Source organism: Ranitomeya variabilis, chromosome 5 (assembly GCF_051348905.1).
Source record: "Ranitomeya variabilis isolate aRanVar5 chromosome 5, aRanVar5.hap1, whole genome shotgun sequence".
Classification (NCBI taxonomy): Eukaryota; Metazoa; Chordata; class Amphibia; order Anura; family Dendrobatidae; genus Ranitomeya; species Ranitomeya variabilis.
The window spans coordinates 76,768,710-76,780,886 of record NC_135236.1 but is presented as its reverse complement, the minus strand read 5'-3'; the positions used below and the strand labels follow the sequence as shown (position 1 = coordinate 76,780,886).

Genomic DNA, 12,177 nt, shown 5'->3' with positions numbered 1-12,177 from the left:
ATTCCTCTTAGGGGTATTGATGCTACACCATTGGCAGCAAATAAACCGCAGTATTGGACTCAGGTTACCATGTGCATGACTCCTGAACACCGCGAGGTGATACGTTTCCTGGTTTTACATAAAATGCATGATTTGGTCGTTTTAGGGCTGCCATGGTTACAGACCCATAATCCAGTCCTGGACTGGAAGGCTATGTCAGTCTCAAGTTGGGGCTGTCGTGGTATTCATGAGGATTCCCTGCCTGTGTCTATTGCTTCTTCTACGCCTTCGGAAGTTCCGGAGTATTTGTCTGATTATCAGGATGTCTTCAGTGAGTCTGAGTCCAGTGCACTGCCTCCTCATAGGGACTGTGACTGTGCTATAGATTTGATCCCAGGCAGTAAATTTCCTAAGGGAAGACTGTTTAATCTGTCGGTACCTGAACATACCGCTATGCGTTCATATATCAAGGAGTCTCTGGAAAAAGGACATATTCGTCCGTCTTCTTCCCCTCTTGGTGCGGGATTCTTTTTTGTGGCAAAAAAGGACGGATCTTTGAGACCTTGTATTGATTATCGGCTTTTAAATAAGATCACTGTCAAATTTCAGTATCCTTTACCGCTGTTGTCTGACTTGTTTGCCCGGATTAAGGGTGCCAAGTGGTTCACCAAGATAGACCTTCGTGGTGCGTACAACCTTGTGCGCATTAAGCAAGGTGATGAATGGAAAACCGCATTCAATACGCCCGAAGGTCATTTTGAGTACTTGGTGATGCCTTTTGGGCTCTCCAATGCGCCTTCAGTTTTTCAGTCCTTTATGCATGACATTTTCCGGAAGTATCTGGATAAATTTTTGATTGTTTATCTGGATGATATTTTGTTTTTTTCTGATAATTGGGATTCGCATGTGGAGCAGGTCAGGTTGGTCTTTAAAATTTTGCGTGAAAATTCTTTGTTTGTCAAGGGCTCAAAGTGTCTCTTTGGTGTACAGAAGGTTCCCTTTTTGGGGTTCATTTTTTCCCCTTCTGCTGTGGAGATGGACCCAGTCAAGGTCCGAGCTATTCTTGATTGGACTCAGCCCTCGTCAGTTAAGAGTCTTCAGAAGTTCTTGGGCTTCGCTAACTTCTACCGTCGTTTTATCGCTAATTTTTCTAGCATTGTGAAACCTTTGACGGATATGACCAAGAAGGGCTCCGATGTAGCTAACTGGGCTCCTGCTGCCGTGGAGGCTTTCCAGGAGTTGAAACGCCGGTTTACTTCGGCGCCTGTTTTGTGCCAGCCTGACGTCTCACTTCCCTTTCAGGTTGAGGTGGATGCTTCGGAGATTGGGGCAGGGGCCGTTTTGTCGCAGAGAGGCCCTGGTTGCTCTGTTATGAAGCCTTGTGCCTTTTTCTCTAGGAAGTTTTCGCCTGCCGAGCGAAATTATGATGTGGGCAATCGGGAGTTGTTGGCCATGAAATGGGCATTTGAGGAGTGGCGTCATTGGCTCGAGGGTGCTAAGCATCGTGTGGTGGTCTTGACTGATCACAAAAATCTGATGTATCTCGAGTCTGCTAAACGCCTTAATCCGAGACAGGCCCGCTGGTCATTGTTTTTCTCCCGCTTTGATTTTGTTGTCTCGTATTTACCAGGTTCAAAGAATGTGAAGGCCGATGCTCTTTCTAGGAGCTTTGTGCCTGATGCTCCTGGAGTCGCTGATCCTGTTGGTATTCTTAAAGATGGAGTTATCTTGTCAGCTATTTCTCCGGATCTGCGACGTGTGTTGCAGAGATTTCAGGCTGATAGGCCTGAGTCTTGTCCACCTGACAGACTGTTTGTCCCGGATAAGTGGACCAGCAGAGTCATTTCCGAGGTTCATTCCTCGGTGTTGGCAGGTCACCCGGGAATTTTTGGCACCAGAGATCTGGTGGCCAGGTCCTTTTGGTGGCCTTCCTTGTCAAGGGATGTGCGGTCATTTGTGCAGTCCTGTGGGACTTGTGCTCGAGCTAAGCCTTGCTGTTCTCGTGCCAGCGGTTTGCTCTTGCCCTTGCCTGTCCCGAAGAGACCTTGGACACATATCTCCATGGATTTCATTTCTGATCTTCCGCTATCTCAGGGCATGTCCGTTATCTGGGTGATATGTGATCGCTTCTCCAAGATGGTCCATTTGGTTCCTTTGCCTAAGCTGCCTTCCTCTTCCGATCTGGTTCCTGTGTTTTTCCAGAACGTGGTTCGTTTGCACGGCATCCCTGAGAATATTGTGTCAGACAGAGGATCCCAGTTCGTTTCCAGGTTCTGGCGATCCTTTTGTAGTAGGATGGGCATTGATTTGTCGTTTTCGTCTGCTTTCCATCCTCAGACTAATGGACAGACGGAGCGAACCAATCAGACTTTGGAGGCTTATTTGAGGTGTTTTGTCTCTGCTGATCAGGACGATTGGGTGACATTCTTGCCGTTGGCTGAGTTTGCCCTTAATAATCGGGCTAGTTCCGCCACCTTGGTTTCGCCTTTTTTCTGCAACTCTGGTTTCCATCCTCGCTTTTCTTCGGGTCATGTGGAGCCTTCTGACTGTCCTGGGGTGGATTCTGTGGTGGATAGGTTGCAGCAGATCTGGAATCATGTGGTGGACAACTTAAAGTTGTCACAGGAGAAGGCTCAGCGCTTTGCCAACCGCCGCCGCGGTGTGGGTCCCCGACTACGCGTTGGGGATTTGGTGTGGCTTTCTTCCCGCTTTGTTCCTATGAAGGTCTCCTCTCCCAAATTTAAACCTCGTTTTATTGGGCCTTACAAGATATTGGAAATCCTTAATCCTGTATCTTTTCGTCTGGATCTTCCTGTGTCGTTTGCTATTCACAATGTATTTCATAGGTCCTTGTTGCGGCGGTACATTGTGCCTGTAGTTCCTTCTGCTGAGCCTCCTGCTCCGGTGTTGGTTGAGGGCGAGTTGGAGTACGTGGTGGAGAAGATCTTGGATTCTCGCCTCTCCAGGCGGAGGCTTCAGTACCTGGTCAAGTGGAAGGGCTATGGTCAGGAGGATAATTCCTGGGTGGTCGCCTCTGATGTTCATGCGGCCGATTTAGTTCGTGCCTTTCATGCCGCTCATCCTGATCGCCCTGGTGGTCGTGGTGAGGGTTCGGTGACCCCTCACTAAGGGGGGGGTACTGTTGTGAATTTGCTTTTTGCTCCCTCTAGTGGTTACTAGTTTTTTTTTACTCTGGTTTTTCTGTCATTCCTTTTATCCGCACCTGGGTCGTTAGTTAGGGGTGTTGCTATATAAGCTCCCTGGACCTTCAGTTCAATGCCTGGCAACGTAGTTATCAGAGCTAGTCTGCTGTGCTCTTGTCTACTGATCCTGGTTCCAGTTATATCAGCTAAGTCTGCCTTTTGCTTTTTGCTATTTGTTTTGGTTTTGTATTTTTGTCCAGCTTGTTCCAAATCTATATCCTGACCTTTGCTGGAAGCTCTAGGGGGGCTGGTGTTCTCCCCCCGGACCGTTAGTCGGTTCGGGGGTTCTTGAATTTCCAGTGTGGATTTTGATAGGGTTTTTTTTGACCATATAAGTTACCTTTCTTTATTCTGCTATCAGTAAGCGGGCCTCTCTGTGCTAAACCTGGTTCATTTCTGTGTTTGTCATTTCCTCTTACCTCACCGTCATTATTTGTGGGGGGCTTCTATCCAGCTTTGGGGTCCCCTTCTCTGGAGGCAAGAAAGGTCTTTGTTTTCCTCTACTAGGGGTAGCTAGATTCTCCGGCTGGCGCGTGTCATCTAGAATCAACGTAGGAATGATCCCCGGCTACTTCTAGTGTTGGCGTTAGGAGTAGATATATGGTCAACCCAGTTACCACTGCCCTATGAGCTGGATTTTTGTATTCTGCAGACTTCCACGTTCCTCTGAGACCCTCGCCATTGGGGTCATAACAGGCTCCACTTCTACCCCCAAAGAGGATAATAAAAAATATTATTTTTCCTCTGAGGACCTACGGGAATTAATTAGTATGGTCAGGGGGACAATGGGTGTTGAAGAAGAGGAGGAAAAGCAGTCAGTGCAGGATGAAATGTTTGGCGGCCTAAAACCAAAAAAATTGAAGGGGTTCCCGGTTCATGAAAATGTGCAGAGCCTCATCCTGCATGAATGGGAGTCTCCTGAAAAAGGCATTAGTGTTCCGTCTGAACTAAAAAATCGTTTCCCTCTGGATGGAGACGTCTCTCTTTGGGATATCCCGAAGGTAGACGTTCAGGTGTCTAGAGTATCAAAAAAGACAGCCCTCCCATTTGAGGACTCATCCCAGCTCAGTGACCCCATGGACCATAAAATGGAAAGTCTAGCAAGGAGATCTTGGGATACCTCCACGAACCTCCTTAGATCTAATATAGCATCCACCTGTGTGGCTAGATCTCTGTTTCGCTGGCTCCGCACTCTGGAGGATCACTGTCAGGACTCTGAACATTTTTTACCTTTTGTGCATTACTGCCCTTTTCCAAGATGGCATCTTTGGCCTCATGTGCACCGTGTCTTCCTGCTATAAAACTCCACCCCAGCCTTCAGTCTGTGCTAGAGTATTCTGCCTTGCATCCAGCTCCTGACCTCTGATTACTCCCTGGCTGTATACCTGCTCCTGTGAACCTGTGTGGTGATCCTGCTACTCTGCTCCGAGTTCCTGCTGCATACACAAGTTTCCAGTAATCCTCCTAAATCTGCTGCTGGTGTTTACTCCATCTGCATTTGCTGGACATGTAAGCGTTTGCTGCTCTGCAAAAACCTGAGACTATTAACCAGGCCTCCCTGGTTTAGCTAAGATATTATTTGAACTGCCTTATAAGCTTATCTATCTGTGTTTGGACTAAGACAAGGATTTATTCGTGTCAAGTATCCTCAAGAATAACTGTGCTTCATAGACTTTCTGCTTGATTGCATTTTCCTCTGAAGTTTCCTATATACTGCTAAGCTGCGTTTAATATTTACACCAAGTGTTGTGGACTTGAGTTTCTCTCTGCACCTGTTTGAATCACCGTCTGATAATATAGACTTTACCACTTATAAAAGTATCCTGTAGTTGTCTTGTTCCACGCAAAGAGTCTCCTGAGTTATCCCCTATAATTATTACAATCACCTTACACAGGGAACATTTAGAGAAGTAATCCTGGATTCCTTTCCCCTTCTCCAGAAAGCTACGGCATTCCCCGCCGATGCTTCGACAGAATCTGTTAGAGTGGCTGCTAAGGCAGCAGTCCTTTCTAATTCAGCCAAAAGAGCTCTATGGCTGAAATCCTGGAGTGGTGACATCACTTTTAAGACAAAACTCTGTGCCATTCCTTTCATGGGTCACTATCTATTTCGGCAGGCCCTTGATGATATATTGGACAAGGCCACAGACAAAAAGAAGGCGCTTCCCGAACAGAGGAATCCGAAAAAGCGTTTTTTTCGTCCCTCAAAGGATCAACCCTCCCAGAGAGAATTCAAGGGGAAGGGCAAGTCGGGCCGCTGGAGCTATCCAAAAGGGGGGAAGGGTAGGAATATCCTCGTTCCCCAGTCCCAGCAGACTCCGGACAAACATTGACTACCCTCAGGGCGTGGGGGGTCAGCTCTCGGGCTTTATCAGCCAGTGGAGGTCCATCTCCTCAAATCAGTGGGTGCTTGCTACAATCCAGGATGGGTTAAAGCTGGAGTTTGAGAGCCCTCTCCCTTGTTGCCTAAGAATCACCCCATTATAGAGTCTCAGCCCTCAGAATGCATTTCTTTTGGGACTTCAGGAATTACTCAAAGCAGGGGTGATTTCCCCAGTACCTCAACAGGAGATAGGCAGAGGACACTATTCCCACCTATTTCTAATCAAAAAATCTTCAGGGAAGCACCGGATAATCATCAAACTGAAACCCCTAAATCGGGTAATTACTTACAGGAGATTCAAAATGGAATCTGTCAGATCTGCAATTCCCCTGATTGGTCAAAACTGGGTGATGGCCACGGTGGATCTGAGGGATGCTTATTATCACGTCCCAATCCATCCAAAATTCCGGAAGTTCCTAAGATTTGCTATATTTCAAAACCGGCAGATAACACACTACCAGTTCAATGCCCTCCCCTTTGGTATCGCATCGGCACCTCGAGTCTTCACAAAGATCATGATGGAGGCAGTGATGTTCATACGTCTTCAAGGAGTTTGTATAGTTCCATACCTAGACGATCTGTTAATTGTCGCTCCTTCTATCTCCCGTTTGAATGCGGACATAGCAAGAACCCTAGAGATCCTATAATCTTTGGGATGGATCCCGAATCGGGAGAAGTCGGACCTACTTCCTTCCACAAGGAAAAAATTCCTAGGAGTCCTTCGGGACTCAGAATTTAGGAAATCATTTCTACCCAGAGAGCGTCAGCTCGATCTGGTACAGAAGCTAACAAGATTCAGTACCCTGAAGGCCCCCACTCTGCGACACTCCATGTCCATTCTAGGGTCACTAACATCTTGTATCCAGATGGTTTCATGGGCCCAAGCTCACATGAGAGTCCTTCAGTCCCACGTTCTATTATCCTGGGAAAGGCAGCAGAGTTCTCTATCCAAGAGAATCCTCCTCCCCAATCACGTCAAGACATCCCTAGCATGGTGGCTATGTCCCCGGAACCTCCAACAGGGAGTCAGCTGGGATCAGATCCCACTGAAAGTACTCATATCAGACTCCAGTCGAAGAGGATGGGGAGCCATAGTCGAAGGAACCCATTTCCAGGGCACATGGTCTCCAGACATCAGAGCCAGCTCTTCAAATTTCAGAGAGCTGAAGGCGGTGGAAGTGGCCTTGAAAGCCGTGTCAACTCTTGTCCAGGGTCACCATGTCAGGATATATTCCGATAACATGACCACTGTAGCGTACCTCCGTCATCAGGGAGGTACGAGATTCGAAAAACTAAAAATCCTGACTTCAAGAATTTTTTTCCTGGGCAGAAAGACACCTCCTCTCTATCACGGCGGTCCACCTCAAGGGAGCTGCAAGTACCCAAGCAGATTTCCTCAGCAGGAAAGATGTACATCCAGGGGAATGGTGCCTAGATCAGGAAGTCTTCCTCTCCCTGGTATCCAGATGGGGGATCCCGGAAGTGGACCTATTTGCCAACGGTCAGAATACCAAGCTGCAAACCTATTTTTCTCTAAATATGACAGACAGAGCGCTGGGCATGGATGCTTTCTCTCACCCCTGGAAGTTCAACCTCGCCTACGCTTTTCCTCCGTTCGCGATGCTGTCAAAAACCCTACAAAAAATTTGAAGCAAACGGGTTACTACAATTCTGATCGCCCCCATGTGGCCGGGAAGGAGTTGGTACAGTGCCCTGTTAGACATGGCCCAAGAGGGGCCAATACGTTTACCTCAGAAGAGCGACCTACTTCATCAGGGGCCACTATTACATCCGAACCTACACAGGTTGAATCTTGCAGCATGGCTACTGAGGCCGAGATACTAAGAGCTAGAGGCCTCGCTGATGAAGTGATTCACACTATTCAGAGAAGTAGGAAACCAATAACTAATGCTATCTATGCCAAAGTCTGGAAAAAATTCTCATCTTGGTGCCTGCCGAACATCCCAGACCCATTCCACCCGAATATTGCCCAGATTCTAAACTTCCTCCAGAAAGGTTTTGATCTAGGTCTTAAACCGAATACCTTAAAGGTTCAAATATCGTCTCTTAGCTCATATTTTGACCAGAACCTAGCCAACCATCGTTGGATAAAACGTTTTATACCATCAGCGACTAGAATCTGTCCCAGAGTTCATAGCCGTGTTCCCCCGTGGGACCTAAATCTGGTCCTTAAAGGTGTAACTCGGGATCCATTCGAACCTTTATCACAGTCTTCTTTAAAGGATCTTACCCTAAAAACTGTCTTTTCAGTGGCCATTACCGCCGCCAGACAGATAGAACTACAAGCCCTATCCATGCAGGAGCCCTATCTGAGGATAACATCTGACAGTATAATCCTCCATCTAGACCCTACTTTTTTACCTAAAGTAACATCAGACTTTCACAGAACCCAGGACATAGTGCTGCCCTCATTCTGCCCAGATCCCTCTAACAGGGGGGAAGAATCCTTCCACACTCTGGATGTCCGCAGAGTGGTTCTATATTACCTTTCACAAACAGAGAGTTGGAGGATTGATCAAAATCTCTTTATCCAACACTCCGGAAAGAACAAAGGTAGAAAGGTGGCAAAGAACACAATCGCCAATTGGATTAAGCAAGCCATATCTCTCTCGTACTCATTTCAGAATCTATCCCCTCCTTCTTCACTGAAGGCCCACTCTACACGGTCGGTGTCAACATCATGGGCAGAGAGAGGTGACGCATGTACAGAGCAGATTTGCAGAGCCGCCACCTGGTCGTCGGTTCATACGTTCACCAGGCACTACAGGCTAGACTTTAACCGGGATTTGACATTCGGCAGAAGAGTTCTGCAGGCTGTTGTCCCCCTTTAGAAATTAAATTGTTGGTACTACTCTGGTACCTCTGTCGTGGAAGGTGACTGGAGAAAATAGAATTAGTCTTACCGGTAATTCGGTTTCTAGGAACCTTCCACGACAGCACTAATTTTCCTCCCTATTTAATGATACTTATTCTGCACTTAAGTGGTAATTATACATCCTACTGTGTCCAAAAAAAACACTGGAGGCTACAGGAAGGGGAGGGTATTTAACCTCTTGTGTGTTCCTGTCCCCCATAAGGGCGGGGAGACATCCTCTGGTACCGCTGTCGTGGAAGGTTCCTAGAAACCGAATTACCGGTAAGACTAATTCTATTTTTTTCCTTGGAGTTCTACGCTTATCATCGAGTTTGGGTTAGTTGCCATTTGTCCATTCTCTTGGAAAGTGGTTAGTGGCTAAATACACAATCTGTGTATTTTTTAACTGTCTTGCGTCTGTGTTATTACATGCTTATTTGTAGTAAAGTTTCCAAATTTTGCTTATCCTACATGTGCATTCCTTTTTGCATGTTGTCTTGCCATTTTGGTCTTGATGTACTCTATATTTACATTCTGGTATGGTTGTGCTCAACCGGTCTATTTTTTTCTTTCTTCATAACAGGGGCACTGTGGGGGCATCACAATGTGATAGGAACACCGTGAAGACATCATACTGTGAGAGGAGCTCTGTGGGGGGAATTATACTTTGTAAGGTGGTACTGTGAGAGCATCATACTGTGAAAGGAACACTATTTAGGCAACATACCGTGAGAGGGACAGTGTGAGATAAAGAGCATCATGCTTTGAGTGGAGCACTACACTGTGAGAAGGGCACTGTGGGGAAATCGTACTGAGAGGTGCACGGTGGGGGGCATCATATTGTGAGTGGATCACCATTCTGTGAGAGGGGTAATGTGGGACATCATACTGAGAGAGAGGCACTGTGGGGACATCATACAGAGAGAAAGGCACTGTGGGGACATCATACTGGGAGAAAGGCACTACGGGGACATTACACTGAGAGCAAGACACTGTGAAGGCATCATATTGAATGAGAGAAAGGCACGGTGGGGACATCATACTGAGAGAGAGGCACTGTGGGGACATCATACTGAGAGAGAGGCACTGTTGGGACATCATACTGAGAGAGAGGCACTGTGGGGACATCATACTGAGAGAGAGGCACTGTGGGGACATCATACTGAGAGAGGCACTGTGGGGACATCATACTGAGAGAGAGGCATGGTGGGGACATCATACTGAGTGAGAGGCACTGTGGGGACATCATACTGAGAGAGAGTCACTGTGGGGGCATCATATTGAGTGAGGCACTGTGGGGACATCATACTAAGAGAGAGGCACTGTGAGGACATCATACTGAGAGAGAGGCACTATGGGGACATTTTACTGAGAGAGAGGTGCACTGTGGGAACATCATACTTAGAGAGGGACACTGGGGGCATCATACTGAGAGCGGAGCTCTGAGGGGACATCATACTGAGAGAGGTCAATGCACTGAGACAGGAGAACTGTGTAGGCATTATACTTTGAAAAGGGCACTCTTTAGGCATCATACTGTGAGAGGAGCTCTATGGGGGTAATTATACTTTGTAAGGTGGTACTGTGAGAGCATCATACTGTGAAATGAGCACTATGTAGGCATCATACTGTGAGAGGCACACTGTGAGATAGAGAGCATAATGCTTTGAGTGGAGCACCATACTTTGAGATGGGCGCTGTGGGGACATCACACTGTGAGGACACTGTGGGGAGATCGTAGTGCGAGAGGTGCACTCTGGGGACATCATACTGAGAGAGTAGCTCTGTGGGGGCATCATACTGAGAGAGGGGCACTCTGGGGGCATCATACTGAGAGTGGGGGACTGTGGAGGCATCATACTGAGAGAGGGGCACTGTGAGGACTTCATACTGAGAGGGGCAGTGTGGGGGCATCATACTGAGGGGGGGGGACTGTGAGGGCATCATACTGAGGGGCACTGTGGGGACTTCATACTGAGAGAGGGGCACTGTGGGAGCATCATACTGAGGGAGGGGCACTGTGGGGGCATCATACTGAGAGAGGGGCACTGTGGGGACTTCATACTGAGAGAGGGGCACTGTGGGGGCATCATACTGAGAGAGGGGGACTGTGGGGGCATCATACTGAGGGGGGGGACTGTGAGGGCATCATACTGAGGGGCACTGTGGGGCATCATACTGAGAGAGGGGCACTGTGGGGACTTCATACTGAGAGAGGGGCACTTTGGGGGCATCATACTGAGAGAGGGGGACTGTGGGGGCATCATACTGAGAGAGGGGCACTGTGAGCACTTCATACTGAGGGAGTAGTAGTCTTAGGTCCCATCTGCCGTACTCCAGTGTTGAGCACTGATTATTCTATGTGCGCCATTTTTGGTGATAATTTGGCCTATAGTTATGGCACTAGGTTAGGAAGTACAATGTTCTGCCCCCAATTGGTTTTGATAACCGACACGTTTAGTAGAGGAAAATGCCTAAAAAAAATAAATTATTCTTGTCGCCATGGTAACAGAGACCTTAGCGCCAATGAGTGGGATAAAATGTAAGTATCACCAACCGTACTTCCTAGAAAAGAGTACGGAGTCATCTCATAGGACAATCTCTCTGTCAGTCAAAATGATAGACAAGCGTCACCTCCAGTAGAAAGCAGGATCAGCTCTAACGGCAGCAGCCAATAAGCAAGCGACCTCTATTTAACCCCGCCTACGTCATGGCAACGTTGTCCTTCAGCCAAACCACAAAAAAAGCTTTTACCTACCTTGCTGGGGGTTAAGCGTCAACCAATAAAATGTCTTGATTCAGAGATAGGCAGCGCTGTTATCCAATAGATTGCTGAGAAATCGGTCAATGGGTGGGACTTGTGAAATGTCCTTTGTACAGTGGTCGAGTGAAGGAGACGGTATTACAGGTGATGTTGGCATGGCGTTGGCTTGCGGGGAGTCGCTGCAGAGCGTTACATTAGCCTATAATGCTGGCAATGTGTGAGCCAGGTGGAGTCTAAAAGCAGTTTAGGCTTCTCTCCAATGGGAGCTGTGAGCTCAGCCTGCTTTTACTGCTGAAGTCACGTGATGCGACTTTAGTGCGATTTGTGCACTACTTTATTTTTTCTTTCAGACTGGAACATTTTTTAGTGTCATGTGTGACTTCAGGAGACAGCTAACCTGCCCATTACCCCTTGTACCCCCCAAAACAGCCATGAGATACCCATTCAGAGTATTGATCAGTGGGGTCCGGGCGCTGAGACCCCCACAAAGCGGTCTGATCACTGTACAGTGCACGGCACTACTGTAACATTGTAGTCAGGGGTGTAGAAACATGGCAGACAGGAGGGGGGTCCTCCCCAGATGCCGTGACAACGCCATGGGGTCCCCCCCCCCGCCATTTCCAACTAGGCGACTGCGGCATCTAAGAGGTTAATACGCAGTGACAGGAGCGAGCGCCGGTCACATCATTAGGGCTAGTTCACACGGCATTGTTTTCCGGCAGTAAAAGCCGTCAGTTCAAGCAGAAGACGCCTCAGGAATCGCTCCTTTTCTCTGCAGTTCTGAAACGTAATTTTTTCATCTTCAATTTATTTATGATTTCTTTTTAATTATTACTTCTTTTTTTTTACCGGCTATTCCTAGACTTGTTTACATTCCAACCACGCGTACAATAAATGCTGATTCTCCTTTTCTTTTTTTCTTACATCTGTGGACCAAAACACACAATCCCTTTCTTCCCTAATTATTGTGTTT

General features: G+C 47.5%; 1 protein-coding gene across 3 annotated transcripts in view; it reads left to right on the top strand.

Moving 5' to 3' along the window:
* The first annotated feature begins 11,215 nt into the window (after nt 1–11,215).
* LOC143774576 (epoxide hydrolase 3-like) overlaps nt 11,216–12,177 on the top strand; it is a 32,531-nt gene continuing 31,569 nt past the window's right edge. For 2 of the 3 annotated variants that reach the window (XM_077262302.1, XM_077262304.1), the window contains exon 1: nt 11,216–11,348. The gene's annotated coding sequence lies outside the window, so the exon portion shown is untranslated. Of the gene's footprint in view, nt 11,992–12,177 lie in introns of all 3 variants that reach the window. The other variant, XM_077262303.1, reaches the window with a different exon arrangement.